Source organism: Embiotoca jacksoni, unplaced genomic scaffold (assembly GCF_022577435.1).
Source record: "Embiotoca jacksoni isolate LCO1_2020_lvr unplaced genomic scaffold, fEmbJac1.0.p SCAF_33, whole genome shotgun sequence".
NCBI classification, from domain to species: Eukaryota; Metazoa; Chordata; class Actinopteri; family Embiotocidae; genus Embiotoca; species Embiotoca jacksoni.
In genome coordinates this window covers 2,963,866-2,989,750 of record NW_027185385.1, presented here as the reverse complement: position 1 = coordinate 2,989,750, position 25,885 = coordinate 2,963,866, and the positions used below count along the sequence as shown (strand labels likewise).

Sequence of the window (25,885 nt, the reverse complement as noted above, 5' to 3'; positions counted from 1 at the left end):
GATAAATTTACACAAACTGGCGCTGCATCATTTCCTCAAACAAACACACATGCACAGGCACACGCACACACACTCCTGGGAAGAGGGTGGGTGGGGTGGGTGGAGAGTGCCAACACTGCGCTCCCCTCTACCAACAAAAATAGCACTGCAACAGCGTCTGTATGGTGCAAAAGTCTCAGACAATCAGGGATGAGATGATGGTTAGCAGGCTGTAGATCTCTTTTAATTTAATGACAAGTCTGATATTCTATATCTTTATTGGTCCAATCAAGAGGCCAAAGCCCCTTTCGGTACAGGTTTAATCTAATATCGTATTTGTCTGTGCTATGCAGCTCACTGAGCCAGAGCGTTGCACTGGGTAACATGTTTATTTATTTGAAGGAACATGGGTGTTGTAGTTTATTTTACGTCAGTCCCATATACAGTCTTGCTGCTGGAAATCTGAGCATAATCTGAAAAACGTCATTTCTCCATGCCTGTAAAATGCTTCGTAACAGCTGCTAAAGATTGTGGAAGTTGTAAAATGAACAATTCCACCCAAATTGGAAGAACTGAATTCCTGGATGGCCACAGGGAGGAAGGACCTCCTGAGACGTTCAGAGGAGCATTTGTCATTTTGACTCTCTACCTGTGCCAAGAACACTGTGTTAGAGGGTGGGAGATGTTGGCCAGGACGGAGAGAAGTTCTTACAACATCCTCCACTCTACAACTGCAGGCTTTCCTCGTCCACTCTCACAACTAAGCCGGCCTTCAGAACAAGTTTGTTGAATCTTCTGGAGTTGTCCACCCTTTGACTTTCGCCCCAGCAGAAAAGTACAGCATAAAATATGGAATTGACCACCAGAGACTGATAAAACATGCTCAGCATTGTGCCATGTGCATTTTAGAAGCAGAGGAAAAAGAACCCACTGTGGCCCTTCCTTTGGAGAGCTGCAGATTTTCTGGTCCAGTCCAGTTTGCTGTCCATGTGGACTCCCAGGAAGGCCCACTACTTCATATCTTTTCTGTGTCCTCGGCATGTCCTCCTCCCCCAATAGTGCTGGTATGCTTCCATTTGCAATTAGCACTTCAGACGTACTCACTAATTCTTAATTCTTTAGTAACAAACAAAGGCTGAGAGACACAGAGGGGGACGTCAGAATATATTGAGATAGGCTGACACATTTTTGGTTTCAGTTTTTTCATGGGATTTGTTGACATGCAGATGTACGTAAAACACGTCCGTCTTTAACGTTAAAGTGAATGGTAGAGTGTGACAGGTGTCCTTTGCATCCTCATCCAAATATAAGAGAAACTGTCAATGACACATTTGTGATGCTTCATTACTATTCTCTTTGTAAGAACTTTTTATTTTTTTATTTCACTTTATTAATCCCAGAGGGGAAATTTCTTCGCTACAGCAGGAGGGCTCTCAGGGGGGAGCTGCTGCAACAGTCTGCCACTAGCGCGGCGCCAGGTAACCCGACCTGAGGTGAGGTGCATGTTGTTGGATGATGGGAGGAAGCCGGAGAACCCGGAGAGAACCCACGCAAGCACAGGGAGAACATGCAAACTCCGCACAGAAAGGCCCAGGACCGGATTCGAACCTGGAACCTTTTTGCTGTGAGGCGACAATGCTAACCACTGCACCACGAATGTTGAAGTAACACTTAAACTCCAGAGTCGGAGCACAGAAGAGAAATGACCGGAGGCTTATCTGAGCCAAACTGCTCGTTCTACCCTCCATGATATTCATGGAGGTTTTAGTATGAAACATGTACAGACAGTAAACACATGCGTGATCTATTCACCTGTGTTGAGCCAACCCTAAGAATAGCAGCAGAGGCATTCTGATGTTGAAAGATGGCGCGGGCCGAGTGTGTGTCGTCCACAGAAGGAGCATTTCCTCTAAGCTGATAAGCTGAAGGTAGAAAAATTCAAGCTGAAATTGGAACGGCCAGGCTCACGGAGAGGAAATGTAATCTACAAGAGTTTCCCCCCTGAATCATTCCCGACACTTTGCTCTGCTCTTTTTCTCACCTCCTCACTCCTCGTCTTCCTGCGCCGTCGTGTTCGCTTGCACTTACATTGTGCAGTTTATCTGCTGTTGCATCTGCGAGTTCCTGTTTTTTTTTAAATGGATACCTCCTTATCACAGCGAGTGAGTGTCATCCGTGTCACTCACTGAACAATTTTCACGACTGGTGGGGCGACGTGACCGACAAGTGAATGATACAGGATGAGTGGTGGCATATTTGCTTAAACATTTAACGCTTTACAGAATAAATTATATCGTCAGGTGTGTAACCAGTGAATGCTTTAAAGCAAAGAGCGGAAAACTAAAAAATACGTGACAACAATTCACTTTATCCTGGTATCAATGGCAGCAAAGCTTGCTGAACTGAGTAGATAAAGTGAAGAGGGTTGTATGGCTATGTGGTGGAAGAAGTTTTTGTCTTACAACATATTACTGTAAAATCTAAAGTCTTCTGACTATTACTAAAGAGTTTAATGGAAGCACAGTTCTGTGAACAATCCTCTGCCAGTGCTTCTGAAGTTACTTCCTCTTGGTATATTTCCTAAAGAAACAATCTAGACAGCAATGTGGTTTCTCATCACAGCGGGCGCTGATACATATTTTGGCACTTGGCTGTAAATTTCCCCAAACATCATTACACATGCTAGAGCCAATCCTTAAAAATAATACTTGTGTATTTCTTTAGATGTTTTCATGGGGTTAGGGAACCTCAGATTCTCATGTGAGACTGCATCAGTCATTTCAGCCAATGACCCAAAATGACATGTTTATGATCATTAGGCAGTGCCTTCATGTGGCCGTAATAATTAAGACAAAGAAGGAAGGCCAAGGCAACACATCCATATACAGGATTGCAATGTCAGACTTTCCTTAAAATATACAAACTTGAAATGTTCTGCTGATTTCGTTTTTTGTTGTCTAAATATTATATATATTTACTGGGAAGTCAGCTTGGTTTAAAGATATGAAATTAATTAGCAAGACAAGAAGAATTGTTTTGTTACCTTTCATCTTCAGAGATGTAACTGGCAGCAATTTAGTCCCATGTCCAACCCAAATATCTGTATTCCGTTTATAAAATGTGTAGCCCCAGCTGTACAGTAAATAAAGGGAAACTACCTCCATGTAGGAGTGATGTTTTCTGCTTGTCTTGGATCTGTAATTTTAACAGGTAGTTAATTATGTATTAATATACAGGCAGGGCTGGGAAGAAAATCCCAAACAGCGTTACTTGCTTGCCTGGTATTTCCAGACTGAAACTCACTGCGGGTATGGTCATATGCGGGTGTGGGACCACTGCTTAGGGAGTTGTTTCCAGTTGTTGCGTCCTACTGCGTGTAGACCTCAGGTTCATTTTGAAACTATAAGTGCAGGCTTAACCCAATCGGTATTGACCACCAAAAGCACAGAAACTCTAGCCTGGCTCGACTGTGGCTCATAGCTTCAGTTTTCGCTGTGCTTACGGTCTGTCAACTCAGCTCGTATTAGTGTTTGCACAGCCACTCTGACAGGCGGACCAATCAGCCAGCAGTGTCGCTGGTTAACCAAGTTTGTCCCACCTGTCCTTCACTGTGATTGGACGGCTGGTGACAGTGACCAGCGCAGTGCTATTATTTTTCAACTCTCGTTGACCAGAAAAAAAAATGCCAGAACATTTAGCGTCACCGTTACTAGTCGCCTTTTAGAATGGCTGAGCAAATATTAATGTGAGCAGGGTTCCCAGATGGTAATTACAGCGAATGAAAAACTAGGCTATGAGCAATAGTTTGTCAGAGCCAGGCTAGTTACTTTCAGTAGAGCTGTCTGAGCTGCTCAGCTCATGTCGCTTTAAATGAACCTGGGCATCTGCAGAGGGCCCTGTTGCACAACCCCGCCGCCCCCACAATACACATGCACAAACTCCCTCACAATGAGATCAGCAGAAGGGAATATTTGAGAAGAGTGATGGGGGATTAATGAGAAGGGGATTAGCAGGTGGGTGGCTCGCTCTCTGTGCATGTGTGTGTTTGCTTGTGCGTCTCTGTGTCTGTAGTGTTAACCACTTGAGTGTCAGCAGAGCTCCGGTAGGGGAGGGGAGTGTGCTGAGTTTGTCTTGGCGGGACAAGGCAGGCAGGCAGGAGTCTGTTTAAAAGAAGCTGCTGGCCAGACAGAACCAGAGGATGACTGAGCACACTGGCATGTACAACAAGTCTGCACTGAGGAGCTCAGGCAGAGTAATGACGGGTCACTCTTTGAGCTTGCAGAGCAGGGTTTGAAGATGAGACATCTAGGAACTTGATTTGGTAGAGGTATGGTAGCCATGTTATTTATTATAAAAGCTGCCCAAGTTCATTTGCATATCACTAAATGCTATTTCTGTGCATACATATAAAACTATACTGTTTGTATTTCATGAGAACGTTGCTTTTTACCTATTCTTAACAGTGCTTTATGTTGTCTAGATGTTATTATAGCTTTCTAACTGAAGTACACTGTGAAGACTGTAGGCAACAGTCTGACACAAAGTACCGGTACGAGTTTATGTCAGAAAAATATCTGTTCTTGTCTCTGTGTTTGGATTTACATGGAGAGGGGCTAAAATGGAAGTTGAATGACTTAATAAATCCGTGTAGAGCTGATGTCATTGAAAGAACTCCAGTCGAAGCTGAGCATGAAATCATAACAGAAACATAGCATTTCCAATTGTTTCATTTATTAATGTGAGGAAAGTTACAGCTTCGCTTTAGAGCGCCTCATAGATCTGATGGTTTTGTCGTCTATTTTTCATCAAGGATTTTTCTAATTTGCGCTCTTACCCGTCTGGGACTTTTATTTGCAGATTGAAAATATTAATGAAAAGGAATAAATTAAAACTATTGATCAAGTAAATCATGAACCATATATTGAAAAAAAAAACCTAAAAAACGAAGTCCAAAAAAAGCTGTGTAACTGTGGAAGCAAAACTAAATAAGGTTTTAACAAAGAGGGAAATGTGTTAAAACTCACTGAGATAAACTGCATGATCTTCTTTTAAAAACTGGAATTCAAATAAGAAGTGTCTATTTAAAAAAAAAAGAAGGCTATTTCTTTTACATTTTAGGTGCACTTTTGGGACAGTGTTTAACTTCTTATGCCATCAGTTTCCATCTCAATCACACAAAGTGTCAGAAATCAGATCATGAGGTAAAAAAAAAAAACAGATGAGTATCATTAGCCAAGCCTTGTGCTGCACTGCACAACACAAACTAATGGAAATTGAGGATACAAATTGTGTTGACATCCCTAGCAGGTAACAGGTGACTTTGTCATATCCATCTGGAATAGTACATCGTTACATGTTAGATGTACTGTATGTCATCTGAAAGCTTCAGATGAACTCACATCAGACACGCAGGTGTAGTGGATCCAAGACTGAAGCTTTCCAACAAACAGACAATGAAGTGAAGCTGGAGTCGTCTGAAATGTGAAGACCAAACAATGAGGCCAACACCAGCGGTGTTTACTGCTCTTGGCTGGATGGACTCTGTTTGTCTTAGTGTCGGGGGGGGGGGGGGGGGGGGGGGGCAAAAAGAGAGCCAGCAGCCGAATGGAATTCTCGGAAACACCAAACAAACCCATATTAAATTTCCTCGGAAACGCTATAGGGAGAGATGTGGAGTATACATGGCAGGGGGGAATTGACAGAGGTGGACAAGGAAAGGGGAGGGCGCACTGAGAAGTTGAGGTTGAGAGCATAGAGAACTAAAATAAATGAAACAGGAAGGTGAGGAGAGGCAAAGAAAGATGTTGCAGGCTGTAAAGAGAGGACATGGAAAAAGGTTCACAGGCAAATGGAAAGTGCAAGGTCATGCCAGAAGTAGAGGAGTAGCGGTGAGAGGGTGAAAGAAAGGAAGAACAAGACAAACATAGTCATAGCCCTGCTCTTGGAGTAGCAAATGTTACTGTCCATCAGGTTTGAATGCCAAATGAAGTGGAATACTCGATGGTATAGGTTGAAGCTGGGCAGTGTCTGTCGTTCATTTCCACAGAGGAAAAATACACCGATCAGCCACAACAATAAAATCACTGACAGGTGAAGGAAATAACATTGATTATCTTGTTACAATTGCACCTATCAAAAGGTTGTTTCTTGCCGTGAACGAACAATTACTTCTTGAAGTTGATGTGTTGGAAGCAGGACAAATGGGCAGGTGTAAGGATGCAACTTTGACAATGGACAAATTGCAATGATGAAATAACTGCGTCAGAAAATCGCCTAAATGTCGGCCATTGTGAGCTGTTTCCAGGTTGCAGTGGTTAGTACCGACCAAAAGAGATCTAAGGAAGGACAACTGGCGAACCGATGACCGGGTTGCCGAGGGCTCATTGTCGCATACGGCGAAGTGAAGGCTGGGTTTTGTTCTCCGATCCCACAGTAAAGCGACTGTGGCACACAGAAACTGCTGGCTATGATAGAAAGGTGTCAGAACCCACAGTGCCTTGCATCGTGCTGTGAACGGGTCTGTATAGCTGCAGACAGGTCAGAGTACTCACGGTGACTCACGCCGACTGTGGAGAGTATCTACAATGGGCACATGAGCCTCAGAACTGGGCCACGGAGCAATGAGAAAAGAAGGCCTGGTCTGATGAATCACATTATCTTTTTAGATTGTGAGGATGGTCAGGTGTGTGTGCTTTGTTCACCTGGGGAAGACATGGCAGCAGGATGCACTATGCTAAGAAAGCAGGCCGGCGGAGGCAGTGTGATGCTCTGGGCAATGCTCAGCTTGGAAACTTTGACTGCTGGCTTTTATGTGGATTTTACTTTGACACATTCCACTAAGCATTGCTGCGGCCCACGTACACCCCTTCAGGGCAACGGGATTCCCTGACGGCAGTGGCCTCCTCCAGCATGATAATGTGCCCTGCCACGCAGCAAACATAGTTCAAGAATGGTTTCATGGTTTTTCCTCTCGACCAGGACACCTTCAGAGGTCTTGTGGAGTCCAAACCTGAACGGATCAGAATTGTTTTGGTGGCTCAAACAGAACCTTTACAATATTCGGGAGGTGCTTTTCATGTTGTGGCAAATGTCCTGTTTATGTGTGATGGTAGCTGTGAAATGTATGTAAACTTTAGTTCTGGCAAAGTAACAACTCAAACCTGATAAATATTGGTAAAATGATCCCTCTTAGTGAGACATTTAAATATGGGAGCAGAAAACCCCCTCAGTGCGGTCATATTGACCTTGTATTTCAGCTACAAGAACGTTCTCCAATTCTATTATTTTATTATCCAACTTCCTGTCTGGATGTGATCACTTTGCTCTCCCATACACTTCATCTAATATCTGAGTAGTTTCATAATCTAATGTAGAATATGAAGGAGTGACAGAGCTCGGAGAACAGAATATACTGACGAACATTGCCTACTAATTTTAACAGCTACAGTATAATCCGATCATTTCTTCTGCACAGCTCTGGGATCAGCTGGTCTCTTTCTGTCGGTCAGAATGCTGATCGCCCTTCCCTTAAAACACGGTCGTATAGTGTACAGCTAATAAGACCAACATTTACATTTCTTCATTTTTAATGTTATAAACGTAACGTGAGGAAGAAGTCAGGTGAAATAGCATAAAGAGTGAGCGAGTCCGCAAAGGCATGAGGTGGTTGGATCGAACACAGGACTTTCACAAAGACCACTGTCAACGTTGACCTGTTTTAGCTTACACTGGTAAGTAAATGTATTAAACTTATTTAACGTACATTATTTAAATCGCATAACTAATTTTATTTGACCTTTATTTAACCAGGTAATATCAATTGAGAACCAATTCTCATTTACAATGATGACCTGTCAGCACAGTCCTGAGGTGCATGTTTTTGGATGATGGGAGGAAGCCGGAGAACCCGGAGAGAACCCACGCAAGCACAGGGAGAACATGCAAACTCCTCACAGAAAGGCCCAGGACCGGATTCAAACCCAGAACCTTTTTACTGTGAGGCGACAGTGCTAACCACTGCACCACCGTGCCGCCCAAATGACTCACAAACTATGGTCTTTACCTCAACCTACCCAAGTACAACGCAGTTCTGGTACCTATAAAATGGCAAAGGTCCAGAAGGCCTGTTGCTGGTACTCTCCAACAGTCATATATGTCATGTTGGTTAACTGCCTGTTTGTTTCAGTGAGGTGACAGGTTGCAGAATGTGTTGATGTGTGTTTCATTACAACATATAAAAAAAACATTGTCTGATTATGTGTTAATACAACATTTGTTTAATTCACTGCTTCCACGCACAGTTTTCTTTTTTGATCTGATATCTGCGGTGGATGTGCTGTTGTAAAGTCACAAACTCCTCATAAAACACGGACGCTTGTAAAACCTTTGAGAAATTGAGATGAGGTTCGGAAAATTAACCATAAACAACACTTTTGACATTAACTTACTATTTCTGACAACAACAGCTGAAAGTTAAAAAGACAAAACAGAGAAAAACATGTGGTTCACAGAGGTCAATGGAGTGGGAGGGGCTATTTCAGAGGCCCCTGGTTTCATACATTTCTAAAAATTGCGTGACTCTCGGCTGGAGCACTTCTTGGTTTGGTTTAGTATTAAATTCTCCCAATTCAATCTGGAGTACAAATAATTTAAAAAAAAAATTTAAAAAAAAGGGTAAAAAGTAATGAAAGTGCAAGATTGTGTGGAGTACATGAGCATTTCAGTAAGAAATTGCCAAACTTAAAATGTCACGTGAATTTTTAATGGTGAACAAGAACTACAGATTACTCTGTTGATAATACTTTTCATTTTTAAACTCTGGCTCAGATTTGACAGAAACCAGCTGCTGTGTAAAAAGGTGTTTTAGGATCCCTAAAGTTCCAGCTTGCTGTCTGGCACAAAACACAACTGCACGTAAACAAAGTTTATGCCAATAAAATTGGTGAACAGAAAATGATCTCATCGGGTCGTTATATAACCTGTGATGAGTCCTGTGTTAAGTAACAGCAACAGTTTCAGATTTAGCCCCTCCCCCTTTGTAACTCTATACTGAGCATTTTATTTTTCTCTGATGACAAAGTCACAGCAGACTGCGAGAGTATTATACAAAGACTTCTTCAAGACACAAACATAAATGCCACTTTGCATTGTTTTAAATGGCAATGTAAATCTCTTCAGCTGTCGAAAAGCACAAAACTGCAGGTGCACTTACAACGATTCCCCCGAGGAGAACGTTTGTCAAACCAGAGCTCCACTGTGAGCCTGATCGAGGTCTGCTTTGAGGTACTGTAGCCTCCTGTTCTCCCCCCACCTCTCGCTCAGCTGAAGGGACATCTGGAGCGCGTTAAAGCTGTAAGGACATTGGATCTCCCCAGAGCGCTTGACTGGATGGGTGGCCCATTGTAGCCCCCTTTCAGCAGCAGGACCCGGCCCTTCCTGATTGATAGAGGGAGCCCCACATGCACACTTTACTCACACATACTGATAAATCCCACTCAGTTGACATACAGCATGAAACACTGAAACATTGCTGGTGATGTTAGCATGGATTAGACTGAACACGTGTATTTCAACCTTTTGCTGCGTGTACTTTGGGCCATCAGTAATGCATTGATATGCTTTATGTGCAGTACATTCCTACAGCATAACTCCATATATCACAAGGGAATTTAAGACGAGCATGTTGACAATAAACAGCTACTGACATATGGCAGTAAAATGGGAACATGGATACTCTGATCTTTTATGTCTAAAGCTTTTCAAAGCATTCCCCAACACCTCATTCACAGAAATCAAGATGCAAATCAAAGCCCATCTTGTTTCTCAGAATTGTACTTTTTCCGAAAAGCACGGAAGAGATGTTTCTATAAGATCCGCTGCTCCCTAAGCAACGAGAAAACACAAACTTTTTCAAAGGAGGAAAGTTCAAAGAAGCTCCTCATTTCCAGTAAATTGCTTTGCCTGATTTGCCATTTCAAATAAATTGCAGTGTTGGCCAAAATTTGCAATTCACAGGAAGTCGTCCCCTCAGCCACACAGAAGAGGTTAATCCATATTTCACGTTTGAATATAAGATGGAAGAGGAGAAAAAGGGAAGGAAGGGGAAGATAGGTAACTCTTTGCCAGGAGATGAGGAGTGGGGGAGGGGGTGGTGGGGGGAAGCTGTGGGAGAGGAGAAAAGGCAAGAGAATGGGAAGAAACAGGCGTCATTTAGAGTAAATGGCATCCAAAAACCCTCTCCAATTATCTTTGCCTACCATGCCAGTGAGACTGACTTAATTAAAATGACTTGAGAGGGAGGGGAGAGAGGAAGGAGCTGCCAGTGATTGAGGGGGCAGGCAGGCGACGTATCTGCACTGAAACACAAAGCTCAGGCATCGCGCAGGCTGTCGACCACTCTCCCTTTTCAATTCCCGACTTCAAAAGAGAATAAAGAAATAATAATAAAAAAGAGAGGGGGCTCTCACCATTTGCAGCCATGTAATTGCGCTATTTAAATGCTACATTTTTTATCATTGCTGGAATATTGGTTGGGGGGAGAGATGAATGTACGAAAATGGATCGTAAAACAGCGTTGGTTATTTTTTGTTGTTGTTGTTCTTGCCCCCCAACCCTCCACCGCCACTACCACCACCCCCCACCGCCCCACCCCCTTCCACTGCCTATAATCCTTCTGCCTTTTTTCTGAGAAAAACCTCTGACAGTGACCTTTTCGCATGAGGTCTGTTTCTATGGAAACAATGTCCAGCCCCTCTACATTTGGTGTTTTTCTGTGGCCAACATTGGCCCACTTGTGACTAAGAGGAAGAAAGCATCACATTTAAAGATCTGTCCTCTGTTTTGTGTTTCCGCTCGTGTGCACCGACAGGCTGAGGATGAAGCACGGAGCGTCTGCTGCTGCAATGACACGCACAAAGTCCAAATCGGAGTACATAATCATAATCATTTACAAATATATCTGCTTTTCCGAGGAATATCAAAAGAAATCTAAAATCTAGAAGATCTGGTTTGTAGTTCATCTGCCAATTATTTTCTCCTTTAATTGATAACTTTATTTTGGTCTGTAGAATAAAAGAAAACCGGGACAACCACTTCTCAATTTAAATTGCTTGATCTGTCCACGTATCAATTCACAGGTATCCGAGTGACAGAATTTTTTTTTTTTTTTTAAATCAGTGAAGGAGTTTGATGTTGGTTTATTATCAACAATATTAGTTTTGTAAGGAAACAGGATTTCCTTTCTTACATTTTGGCTGCTGCCCAAACTGAAATCTCAGTGCTTCTGCATGAACATTAGTCCCGCGCAGCACCACTCCAGGAACTGAGCTCACATGAGGTTGAGGCTGATACGCAACCAACAGATCTAAAAGTCTGAAACACTAGAGCGTTAACACCACCTGCTGCTGTGTAAGATTCCTTGTATGGTAGGTGCGCGTCATTAAAAAGCTCCCACCCCACACAGTCATACGATTAAGGATGCTGAGGAGACGCGTGATGGTGCCTCCAAAATTCTCGAAACAAATGACTTGAGCCTCGATAGAATCCTGAAGGATCCCAGAAATCAGACCTTCAGTGGGATTGGATGACATTACATCGTAGAAATGCAGCCTACCAAAGATGCATCTCTAATGTTTGAGAAACACTAATCCAGAATCCAAAACTCCTTAATTAATCCATGACCTATATACACACTCATTAGTCCAGAAGCCCTCACACAGGAAGCATGTATTCACACAGAAATAACCAAGTACAATTTAAAAAGGACTTTTGATGTGACTAACAAGGAGACAGTAGTGCCAAACACATTTTATTCCACACACACATATAATTGATTCACGTTGAACATATTTAGGTAGCCTTTCCTCTGTGGATGATTGGAAGGAAGCAGCGTCACCCTGCATTAACCAGGGATAATTTAACCAGGGTTTTGGACCAAAAGCTCAATCAATCCAGCAAAGTCTAATTGGAAAAAAAAAAAAAAGTCCTGCATAGTGTGCTCAAACAGGGACATCAATATTCTCTACGATAACTTTGGTGCTTAAAAATCTATCTCAAGGCTTTCATTTAAAAAAATATGGCAAATCAAATTGTTGGTTTCCATTTTTATGTAGCCACATGGCAAAAAAGGTGGAGCTCACATCTTTATTAACGATGTCTCAAGTTTGATAGGATCTTATGTCAGGGTTTAATATATCTGTTGAGATTATCTTTTAACAAAAATCTATCAAGCAGCACCTCACACCACAGAGATTCAAAAATATCAGTGCTCTTGTGTTCGGGTGGCATTAATGAATGTTTCTAAATATGTTTGTCTTAGCCACTGCATACATTTCCATTTCTATCTGAGCATTGAGCCAATTTCGATTTAAAATGTGGTTCTTTCTTTATAGCATCAGAACTTGGTGGGATTTAAAGGAGAGTGTATACCGCTGGTGTCAATAAAAAAGCTCTACTCTGCCACACACACACACACACACACACACACACACACACACACACACAAACGCATGCTCCTCTCACACTTTGATGAGCCAGTACACACTAACTGCTCATGTGTCACTGCTAACACCTGTTACTGCGCCTTTGTCTTGCGAGCTTATTGTAATGGTCTGTACAGTTTCTCTCACTGAACACAACACAAACTCGTGTTTGCACAGAAGGTTGGTGGGCGCTATAATTTGAAGTTGAAGTGTGAGAATGCACTGTATAGGATAATTGCCAGGACTGAGCAACCACTGTATCAATATACATTGGCTGGAGTGGGCACAGGCTTGGATTTAAATCAAAAAAGTTCTCAAAAACCACAGTGATGATTAAAACTTTGGAATGACCTATTCTGTGCATTCTGTGAAAAAGGCAATGTATTTTTAAGTCATTTCAAAACGACATTTTAGTAAGTCTTAAAAACAAACTAATGTAAGACAATACATCGCTTTTTAAAGCTAAAAGCAGTTTTGGTAATAAGTAATGCGTGTGATTAGACAGTGTCTGAGAGGTTTGGGGTCTGGAGGTGAACGAGAGCGTCTCAGTGAGAGACAGAGAGGAAAATGGGTTGAGTTAGCATGACAACCGCTATTTTGATGGGGCCAAAGCCAAGTATCTCCACATATCCACTTTCCCTTTCCTATTCATCGCCTGTCCTCCCTGCTTTTCCATCTCCAGAGACCTCCCTCTCCTCTCCATCCCCCAGTCTTCTTTCTCTTTCCTGCTATTGCTCTTCTTTCTTCCCAAAAACTCACGTTCTCTTCTTTTCACTGATTTCCCTTCGTCCTCCCCGACCCCCTTTCTTAACGTCTTCGTCTGAGTACTTTGAGAAAAACAGGGACAAGCAGACTATTAATTATCTCTGTGTGGTTTGGATGTGATTGTTTGTTGGTTTTGGGAGGGAAAAAAACACTTTGTGAACTGCTTCGGCCTCGGCCCACATCTTCTCAGGGAAATGGTCGATGGCAACAGTCTCCAAATTAAAGGAGGTGGATATAAAGTGGGGAACTACTCTGTACCCTTAACCCCCAGTACTCTGCTTCTCACTGGCCAGATTGTTCTCCCCACACACACATACTGTATACACACACACACACACACACACACACACACACACACACACACACACACACACACACACACACACACACACACACACACACACACACGGCCACAGTCTTAGCTCCAGTTGCCAGGGAGACCGCCATACCAGGGCTCTGACCCAGGAGGTTTGGGACTGTTTTTCAACACCCCCCCTCCCCCCAACGACCCACCCACCCTTCCCCTCTGAAGCAGGAGAGATGGCAGCTGTAGGACAGCTGTTCCTACCAGGGCCGAGCCTCAAACCACAACCATCATCCCACCATCAGTGCAGACCGAGCAGCATATTAGGGGACAAAAACAGCCTGCAGCCCAAACGATTACACACATCTGCCTCAGACCTCTTCAGGAAAAATCTGTGAAAGACACCAGATTTAGACCGGACTGAGTTTCCTGTATGTTTATTTCAGCCTAGGGTTGTTTTTTTTTTTTTTTTTTTTTTTTTTTTCTGTCTACAAAACAATCCTGTTAGGTTTGTTTAATTTGTTAGCTACTCAGACGTACCATAATGAATGTAATAGTTCAACTTAGTATCAATGTTCAAGATCTCAAGAATAAAGAATGAACACAAATACTTAAAAAAAACTTGTATCACTGCTGTGTTGTGGTGAGGTGCAAAGTAAGCATTATGATAATTAAACTGTTGGCTGACAGAACATTAGGGTATGTTGTCAACTAGTTTAAAATATGTGAAGATGTTGGGTATTTTAATGCACATCTTCATGATGTGTTGAATCAAGAATAGAATGTAAAAACACAGACTCTATACAGAGAAGAGCTGCATGCTGTTCATTAAGCGTTCTTAAGTTTTGCTCCTATTCTGACTGTTCAGGGTGATATGGGCTAAATTTCTGAATCAATCAAAACATAGAAGGATAAAGCTGTGGGGTCATCTGCTCAATATGTTGGAAAATACTTTGGAGTAAATCATACAATTGTCTAGAGGCTGCAGAGCTTCATGCTTCATTTGATGTAATTTATTGTTTCGAAACAGGATGTGGTTTCCTTTGATCCTGTATATTTATCCATGTCACAGACAAGTGCGAATTGGCAATTTTAGTTGTCTCCGCCGACCAAGTTTCAGAACCTAATATGCATTGGTGCTCTGCTTTACTGGCCAACGTTGCAGCCTCGACAGAAAACGATGCTTAAAATAAGCATGCTACTGCGAAGAAGCAACAAATTCAGTCACATAATCAACCCGACAGCAAGCAGATCCATACAGTCACCGTGGTTTCAAGGTGGACACACAAGGTCACCGATTCAGTAGCTGACCAAATATGGAATACGGTCACAAGTGTTATTTTGCATTATTATGATGTCACAGTGATGTTGTCCTTTGACTTAATATTTGATCTCAAAATTGTGCCAAATTTAAAGACATTCCCAAAAGGACTTTCTTGGACATCACATGGGAATAGTTGGACTCTACGGTCTCCACGAACATGAGAGATCAACCTGAACACATAGACGCCTCAGGCCAGTACTGATGCTGCTGCGGAGGCATGCTTACAAAATCACTACAAGTAGACTTATTAGCACAATATTAACATGTTTTATTGCCTGTGTTACTTAATAATTCTGATAATGTGCTGGCTCAGACGACTATAGTAAGCTGCAGCTTGTGGTTTTACTTGGGGGAGAGTTTAATACTTTGTAAATGTTGTGACAGAAGACATATAGTTTTACCTCCGCTCACTGCCCACAGCAGATATAGCTTGTGGATAATTGGTCTGATTTCCTCTGTGTGGAGACGGGCTGTGCATCGCTTCCTCACTGTTTATATGACTGAATTTCCCTCGATACCGACTCTGCGTCTCCTATTTGCATGTTGTCCCCAAAAGAGATAATTACCTCCCATTTGGCCTCACTGTGAAAAAGAAACCATGCACAGCTGTAAATCATTGTACTAGCTAAGGGATAGTTAAATTAGAGACATTTTATTGTGTTATTTTTTTTTTTTTTAGTCACTTGTCCACTTTCAAAGCAAAAAATAAATCAATCTAAACTACAAGATGAGACAACATGATACATATTCTCTAGCAAAGAAAGGAGAAAGAATAAATAAACGTAATGTCTGCCAGTGGCTTTAACTAGTTTTTTTTTGTGTGTGCCTCAACGGCCACATCAAGTCATCAGATGAATGTAATACAGCAAAAAGTAAAAGGCAACTTCTCAATTGTAGTGGAGTAAAAGTATGAAGAAAATACTTTTCACTTATCATTGTTAATGTTAAGGCTGCAAAAAGTCAAGATGTGTTTGTTGATTACGTTGTAACTTCACAGCCAATAGATGATACAAATAAAAACTGCAGCAGTTTACTCTGACAAACAAACCAGAAGATACATAACAGCCATAGCATCGTGGTCTCCTCCACTGACTCTATAATGCTTGGTGCTCATAAGTGAACACATTGGTTTATTCAGCGTGTAATCGAATTTGGAAGGTCCCTCATCCACAGGAGCCAAAAAGGCCATTGAGCTGAAACCTAGAGCCGGCAAACCGTGTCTCCTTTAAGATGGCGTGGCAAATTAAAGTGTAGGCCAACTGATCTCACACATATATATTCCAGTAGGAGACAGAGAGATCCCCACAAAATAGATGGCCACCTTTCTAAGCATTTCAAGGGCAGACAGATCCGTACAGGACCATTACTTCTGTGAGAGGCTGCTTTAGTGTTCTACACTGAGAACTTCTCTGGAGGAGGCAAAAAGAGCACAGCTATTGCCCTATGAAGTTTAAATGCTACATATTGCGTCAAAACTGAGTAAAGACCTGAATCTGCCCTATTGACATGGTGTTTTACCATCTAAAGAGAAATGTGTATACATTATTAAATAAGAGCAGCTAAATTTAATCATAATGATTTATTTTTTTAAAACATCAAATGAATTACCACATTCATGTGGTTTTACTTGATTCAACTACTTTTAAATTATATATTTTACAGATTTTATTTAAACATGCATTTATTCAACTTAAGTTCAGTTTAAATAATAAAGAAAAATATTTTTGCTTCAATCCTGTTCATGATTCTATTCATGTTCAATATAAATATTGATATTTTTATTTATTATTGTTATTATCATTATTATTATATATATTGTTTCTGTTGCGCTAGAGCGGAGCGCACCACAGTGGTGTGTATGGAGCAGGAGGAAGCAGGAACTTCCATGAGTGCTTGGTCAACATCAGCAGTTGTATTACATACGTTTTTGTGACCACTGGCACGTATCCATTTCACGATGGACTTGAAACTTGAGCAGAGAGCACACATATTTTATGGCAAATATTTGGGGAACAGAAAAAAGACACAGGCAGCTAAATCCAGGTGGTGCTGGTGATTATTTTGTTGCAGGTGAGAAATGTTGGCGATTTCAAAGCGCTGCATAGGCATGTTGTCATGTTCGAGAATCGAGTGTCATCGCGCCGCAGCTGACGTGCTTTGTGTTGAATGTTTTTACCTCGTACATCTCAGAAAGTCCCAGATGAACTTGTTGTTGAAAGTCTGACCCTGGAAGACCTCGCAAATGTCAAAGAAACCCACTCACGCTCCAGACCAAACCCGACGCGCCTTCTTTGGTCTTGGACGGTGACATTTTGCCCCTTTTGACATGTTAATGCCACATAAAACACCTCGTCTGGCTCGTTGCTTCCTCACCATAGGTTTCCTGACATATTTGAAGAGTTTGATTCAAACTTTGACGCGCATTCTTTGCTCAAGTCCGTGGTGAACAAAACACACGTAACACAGGTACTAATATTGATCAAGCAATGTCATTTGAAATATTGCTTCCCCATGCTCCATGCGCATTACTGTGCTGTGCTGTTTGTGCTGAACAGGAAGAGCTTCGCAGGGTTTTCCGTAGGTTTCTGGAGGCCTTAGATGCTGTAGTAGTAGTAGTGGTGGTGGTGGTGGGCTCAGGGGTTTGTGAGTTGTTTTTTTGTTTATCACTTTCCTAAAAACTATGCATTTTCACATGATTTATAAAGTTATTTAAAATAAATAATTGGCCATTAAAAATATAATAATCACCAAACATTAGTAAACGCTGGATTACAGTAAAGCTATGGTGGCTCAGGTGCTGTGAAAAAATGCTTAAGTGCAGCAGCTAAGAATTATAATGGGAGGGAAAACTCTGAACTTTTTAAGAGGTGTTTTATTGTTTTGAGTTTGCATCATAATGTTCACAAGAACACATATTTTTACAGTAATTAAAACAGAATTTCTCAGATAATAATCACGCTAAACTTTTTCATTATGCTTGACCTCATCGGTTTCTGCTTGCTTTGGTTGGCCTTTAACCCACATGCAGATTTGCAGAATGTATCATTGCTCAGTCCCATAACATGCTGTTGTGTCCAAGCCATGCATCCATATCTATGTTTGTGCCATCGAAGTCTCTCCCGTTCTAAATAACGTGTGAAAAATGTGGGAGGATTTGGCCTGGAATGTCCACTCTCTTCCAAAATATATAATTTATACACATCTATCACTGTTACTTTGCCAAAAAAGAAAGAGTTGCCTTGAGACTGCGCCCAACAGCCTGAGACACATAAAATAGCTGCTTTTCATGTTAAACTGGATAGTCAGAGGAATTATGCACACTTATCTGTTTAGCAGTGCCTTTTTTCTACTGTAAATTGTACAGTTTCTTAGCGGTATTGTCATTCTGCATAATTAGGTAGTATTCTTCGAGAAGAAGAGTAACCTGTTCTCTTTTTTATCAGAGTGCCAGGAAAAGGAGCAGGCTAAGTTAGTATGGTAGTGATTTGGCTCTCCCCCTCCATCTGTTTTGTTTTCCTTCCATCTCTCTCTTTTTGATGAGCTGGGTCTTCAGTCCCCCTTATAAAATCCCATTAGCTCTTAATGAAGTCGGGCTCCTAGCCTCTCGGCCTCACCTCATTTAGCACGATTGTCTGGCGGCCATTAGCATGGAGGCAATTACAGCCGCACGACAAGAGTAATTGGAAATGCCGACAGGGACCCTGAGAAATGGGAATAAATAAATATAAAAAAATAAAAAAAATTCAAACTAATAAGCTTCCATTCAGATGGCAGGGAGGGAGCCACATGTGTCTAAGTTAAATCAACATAATTACAATTAGGGTTGGTAGGGTAAGGAGCCCGGGTGAGGGAGAAATGGATATGGATGGATTGAAGGATGATGGTTAAGCACAGAGGTAGTGAGTGTGAAGAAGGCAAATGTGGGATCACACAGTGAGGCTCATAATGAAGAACATAAGTGTTACCTCGAATTCATGTCACCGAGAGGTCAGGCACAGTATGGTGGCACGTGCAAGTTCAAAGGTAGCTTAAATGTTTTATATTTGTATTAATATAATTATCTCAGAAAAACCCACAAACTAAAGGCCCATTTGCTGACCTTACAATCTGAATTTTGTTTAAGGTGGTTTGATTCATATCAGTGAGCCTAAAGAAGTCATGTTGCCATTAAGGAATCTGCAATGGCAGCCTACATGATTTAATGTCTGATAATATAAAATAAGCACTATATACCTATAAAACATGCACTGGCTTGGAGGAATTTTAGTCAATGCATCTGTATAACAGCTTCAGCTCTGAGATGCTTTTGGTTTCCTCACCATAACTTCTCACTTATGGTCCTTTTGGATTAAGGTCAAGACTTTCACTTCTCCATCCCAAAACATTCACTTTATTATTCCTTAACCATTCTTTGATAGAACGACTTGTGTGCTCAAGGTTGTTGTCTTACTGTAGGAAAGTTTCTCAGAGATTAAGTTCACTGACAAATCTCCAGACATGTTGCTTTAGAATTAGCAGATGTGATTCAGAATTCATTGCATTAATGATGTAAGCTATTCTGGCCCAGATGCAGCAAAACAGGCCCAAACCATGATACTATCACCACCACACGTGGACAACAACAAATAGGAAAAGATGAATGGCAGTGGTTTCCTTTCACCAAACTAAACACTTCTCATTTAAACCAGAAAGTTCCAGTTGGTCTCACATGTCCACGGAACTTTTTTTTAAAAGCCTTCTGGCTCATCCACGGGATTTTATTCGAACTGCAGATGGACAGAAACGTTCTTTTTGAAGACCAGTTGCTTTCTCTTTGCAAAGGTGTTTTTGTAATCTTTTCAATAACTATTTCTGGTGTCCTCAGAAGTCTCCTCTGTCCATCCCATGATACACTTCCACAAACATGAGTTGTGAAGCTCCGACTTCTATAGATCCTTGTTCATTAAGTAAAACAGAGAACCCTCTCACACCGGATTGTCATCCCATTGATACCCAATTCTAATTTCACCTTCAAATTAACTGTTAATAATAGATGTCGACATACTTTTTCCACTTGAAGATATGTAATCTTGGACCATTGCATCAATAAATATATGACCTGTTATATGTTTGTCTCATTGGTTTAATTGGGTTGTCTTCCTCTACTTTAAGGACTTGTGTGAAAATGGAAGAGAATGGTCGGTCATATTTATGCAGAAATATAGGAAAGCTTTCACGCACCATTGTATTTGTAACTACCTTATACCAAAGGTAAAAGGACTTATGAATACTACTTATCAGTAATATGTATTTCCAGACATCTTGATTAAACTAAAACATCACAGAATGAACACATAAGTCTGTCCGGCCTAAAATCACAACTGAGGAAACCTGCTACTGTAACTCAGGAGTAAAGGCACATGAATTTTTCTCCGTGAACGAGGCTAAACAAGACCCTAAACACATTACTGCCGGCACTCCACCAGCATCTAACATGTAATAACATGCTGTGTTTGTCAGATGAATTCCTGTGATGATTTAACTGGTTACATCATTTTATTACCCCGGCATGTTTTTGGTTCAGTCAGTTTGTGTGTTAGTTGGTGGGATATCTTAAAAGTAGGAAGTGGTAGAAAGTTGTTGTTTTTTAACCTTTCGACTCATAACTATATATAACACAAACTTTTATATTTGTATTTTTTTTCCTGCAGACTTGGGTCGAACATGATAATGCACCTGTACATATTCATTATCTTCATTTTGACTGTACAGACTAAATCTTTTTCAACACTCAATCTACATTTTTTTTTTTAATCATTTAATACATAGTAAATCAAGATGACATGCCTTTTTTTTGTATGCAACACCATTTCCTGAAAGCTGTTTGCTAAATTTTTCGAGGTTTGGATTATTTGACAGATCTTTCCAGTACTTTACATTACTGTGACGCAACATTTAATAGCATTTCACAGACAGATGGCGCTGCAGTAGCCTTATGGTCAAATAGTCAAAGTGAGTGGCCAACAATTTGAATTTAAATTTTGCACAATTCATCCTTGAACAAAGCCCGAATATTCCCAAAGGGCAAAGGTATGCGCGCTCTGTGCTAGTGTGAATATGAAACCAGTAAACAGAGTATTAAAATAGAATCTGCAAAATGCATCCAAATAAGATATAATCAGATGCAGTGTGGTTTAATAAAAAGCCGTATGGCCTCCATTTGTAGCAGATACAACAACAAATGCACTACATGCATTAACGTTTTCAAGGGTTTGACCTTAGAGGCCACAAAGTGCACAAAATATGTTATTTTATTTTGTTAAAAAAAAATTAATTTAAACAAAATTTGATTCTTGACTTTATTATTTGATTAAAGCGGGACCTCGCCACTGTATGAATCAAAAGGACGACTCGAGAAGTCTCGGAGGCTCTGAGACTCCTGAAACAACAGCAGGCTGCAGGCTCGCTGCCAGTTTGACATGGCATCTCTGCTGTCTAGCCCCCGCCCCACCCCCTCACTCCCACCACCCACCACCACTCTTGCCCCCTTTCCTGCCTCCTAAGCTGAATGACAGGTGGCAGAAACCCGATCAGCATGGGCCTTCATCAAGGAAGCACTCCCATCTGAAATGGGCACGTTGCCCGTTCGCCCACCCGAGGGCCACAGCACAGAGGCCTCTGAGGCTGAACGGGGAGCTTGTGTGTGTTTGAGTGAGTGCGTGTACATAAATGAGGCAGGGGATGAGGGGAGTGGGTCTACAATGGACACAGGCATGGGAGAGAAGGGAGGGGTGTGTGTGAGAGGTATAATGGACTTTTTGGCTGAGGAGCTGAGCGGCATAGCTGGCACTGGGTGTCCAGGGTTCAAACGGGAAACTGGTGGCTGGCTCCCACAATAGTCAGTGCGAGAGTCCCAGAGGGTCGTCCACAATGCCAGAGCAAGCGGCTGCTGTCGACAATGACCTCCAAGGCTTCGCTGCTTGAAGCGGGTTCCACCCTTCAGCACTTCCCTTTTAGAGCTGCCACACAGTTAATGCAGGGATTACTATTAAGGACATGTATCTGAAACATGTGTGCATTCTGCTAGTGAAGTCCTGTCACTTGGGTTTGCTTTAGAGCTTTGGCTACTGTGCTGCAACATATGACTGACCAACACCAGCATTAAACTTAACGTAAGAATATCACCAAAACTGAGAATGATATCACAAAGAACTTTCGATACTGTAGGACCTCGTGTTTATAATAGAATGACAGATGTAGTTGACAGCTACTTCCTGCCCTTACAGACCAAATCAGATTGAAAAGCTATCGGCTATCAGAGGTGCAACAGAGCATCTTGGCGCGAAATTGGAAATCCACAGAGTTACACAGGCCTGTCCTTGTGCAACCCACTGTCCCTGCTCTTCATAAAAAAAAAAAAAGTTTATTTGTGTAAAATAGCTCTACAAGCAATCACTTCATGGAGTAAAGTGATTGTGAGTTGAAGGGGGGCAATGGTAAGGGAAGGGCAGGGGGGAGTCTCCAACCAGGAGGAGATTTAATTAGTGAAATCTCATTAAGTCTAACAAAATTAAGCGTAAAACAATCCTTGGTGGGGAACCGTGGTGGAGGTTTTGGGTGTGGAGAGGGAGGGCAGGAGTGGGGAACACTTAAGGGCTGAGAGGACATGGAGACTGGCTGTGCGATTAGTCTGGCCTGTGTGTAGGAAGAGACAAATGGCTTAGTATAACCAGACCTCCTCTGGCACTCATCTAGAGACTTCCATTTGTGTACAAATCCCCCATTGTCCCGGCTCTTATTTTGTCTACAGCTCTTTCCCAATGTAAGGACCTTTACAGAATTTGATACTAGGAGTAATTAGGATTTATAATCACACAACATAAATACAAAAGGGTTGATGTTATAAGAGCAGGAGAATGATGGAGGATAAAAGATGTTTGAATCCCAGAGCTGGCGGGACAGTGTTGCCGTGGAACAGCCCTGTCACTGGTCAACAAAGTCTGAGTCTGAGTCGCCTGGCTTTGTATGTCTTATTTTCTTTGTAAGTAAAGTTCTGTATGCCTAAACCTGCCTCGGCATCAGGCTTTTGAGTCCTTCTATCTCTTAATTAACTGTAGCAAAATTCATCAGATGATTCTGGACAAACCTTGGATTACATTCTGAGCATAAAATAAAGGCTACGGTAAAGAATGTGGTAAGCACAAAAACATTTAAAACATAATAACGGTATGGAAAACAGCACGGTTTGTGACAACATGCAAACTTTGGTTTCCTGCCAGTCAGAAGCGCTTCACACCAATCCACCACCTCAACCTCCAAACTTTCACATTTCTTTTTGCTAAATCCAGTCAAGGGAGGCTACTTTCCACGCTGGCGCCGAACACTGTCATTGGATGGAAATTATGAGGCGCAAATGTGTCCAATAATGACAATGCAATCCATTCTGTATCTATATCTGCTTATCCTTTTTCAGGGTTGCAGGGGGATGAGTCCAATCCCAGGTCACACTAGGTAGACTCCAGACAGGTCGCCAGTCTGTCACAGGGCTAACATTTATAGACAGGCAACCATTCACACTCGCATTCACACCTTTAAAGTGCATGTCACAGGGAGAACATGCCAACTCCACACAGAAAAGCCCCCAGCCCAGGTTCAAACCCACAATCTTTTTGCTGTAATAGGACAGTATTATCCACAAGACCACCGTGCCACCCCAGATCCTATAATCCCATCCTTCTATTTCTTGGAATACTGAGCTGTGTCAGAAATGAACGTGTAACACCCATCCACCAACAACATGACTGCCACTATTTGCTTGATAAAGAATAGTTAATTCAGAGTTGATAGAGTGTGAAATAGCCTGCACTAAACTATTGTTACACTGGCCAGCTACCAATGAATGTAGACGCATGCTGTGGTGGAAGTTTCCAAAATGGTTACATAATTTCAGACCCAAAGTTTTTCTTCAATGAAGAGACAAAATCAAAAATGAGCCTGAGGACCATCAGGTAAATGTTAGTGACCTGACCAGACCAAACACTGACAGCAGATACTCCACACACACAGTATTCGACGCATTAAAAAAGACCCGATTAGACTCAATAGAATTTGGAATTTGGCCTGACTTGGCTACCAGATCGACCATGTGGACCCGTGAAGACCTCTACTGCAGTGCAAAGGTGAGGTTTCAGGGCACACAGTTACAGCTGTAAAATGGTGCCTTCATGGCGGCCAGCACCAGCATAAATTCGATGGGTTTGTTCACTTGACGCTACGTGAAAAATAAAAACATAAATCGAAGATCAACATGAAAACCACAAAGTTCAGCTCTAGCGTCAGTCCTCTCGTCACTTTAAAGACATTTTTGTATAATAGGGCCATTTAAGTTCACAATTTTATTTAGCTGTCTGGCTACCGCTTCAGCCCCACTGTATTTTTGACTTACAACAGTGGGTCCTTAATAAAGAAGGCTCATTTGGACCTTACAGATCCAGCACATTTTACACCAATTTTCTTGTTTTTTTTTCTTTTATAAGTAATAATGACAACTAAATTGTTTTTCAGTCTGGTTTTGCTTTTAATGTCATTACTTTTCAGGAGAAATTAAGAATGTATTACAATAAGCTGTGTAAGGGTACGAACAAAATCATCCACGAATGTAAATTAACTGACTTGACTTGGCAGTAGATTTAAGAGTGGCTTTGTGTCTTACTGATGAATACATTCAAAAAAGAAAAAAAAATAGATATGAAAAAGAAAATCTAAATCGTTTTCACTTCAGCTTAAACGCCTACATCTCTTTCACTTCTTCAAATCAATTTGCAATTAATTGCAAATATGGGGGAGCAGAGGACATTAAAGTCCGTTAGCTTATATCAATCTAAACCATAGGGACATGCAGTAATATTCAAATGCTCCAAGACAACAATGCCAATTTCTAATATTCATGTCTCTGGGGGTTGACATGGGCAACAACTACAAACAGCAAGACAATTGTACCAACCAACTCCTGCTGGACCCAACTCTTCTGATCAACACATTATTGAGATAAACTCACAAAATTAGTGAAATTTGTAAAAAAAAATAATAACTGGTTGTAATCCTTGGGAGTCCCTTACTCCCCCTTACTTACACACTGAGCATGTTTAGTTGCTGTTACTTAAAATCATCACAGAAAGCTACACTCTGGTGCAACTACAGCAACATGAACACTTCATTATCTTGGCTGGGAAATACTGTTTGAGCTCAGAGAGGGTTTCTATGGAAGCAATTAGTGCCCAAAAGTCATTGGTCTGGCAAGTTTATTTTGTGTAGCTTTATCTTGATGATATGAACTTGTTTTACCGCTGGTTTTGTTTTGAATACACCTGTAGATCATATCATATTTTCAAAAGACAGAATAATAAGGTCATGGACTTATTTATATTGTTATCCCTGGTGTTTCCAGTCTAACAATCACCTCAGCATCACATATGCAGCAAACTGAGTGTTTTTGTGGGAAGAACTCAAGTTCCGGTCACAAGGATCAACAGAACTTTTGAGGACATTAATGGCCCGCTTTGTAATGGCAATGAAATATAGTACCACTATTGAATCCTAAGCAACATTGAATGACGACATAATTGCTGGTTAGAAATGAGTATAGTGGCCTACTTTCAGTCCCGAAGCACCAGGTACAATTAGAAAGGGACAGTTGTCATCTTTCATTCGAGTCTGTTTACATTCCCTTTTGGTTCCTATTGTCTCACCATTCCATGTCAAGATCATAAACAACATACAGATGGACATGTGTTCAGCACCTGGCCTTAAGGGTATTGTTCATGAATACGCTGTTTAAGGAAAACATAATGATAGTAAACCAAAGCAGTTTCCGGGGGGAAAAAAATGGTTATATTCTTTTTAATTCTCATCCAAGATGCAAATGCTGAAAAGTTAATCATCAATCATAAAAAAAACCACACACAGTTATAGATTGAAGTTCCCGCAAGGATTGAGCACAGAAATAAAAATTCTCATTTAGAGGTTGAAGAAATGTTAAGAAAATCTGCGGATCAT

The 25,885-nt window shown here is 41.4% G+C and overlaps 1 protein-coding gene across 2 annotated transcripts in view; it reads right to left on the bottom strand.

Annotated features, from left to right (window-relative positions):
* The window catches only part of pknox2 (pbx/knotted 1 homeobox 2), a 101,766-nt gene that overhangs the window by 48,559 nt on the left and 27,322 nt on the right, over positions 1 to 25,885 (bottom strand). The gene's annotated exons all lie outside the window — the stretch shown is intronic.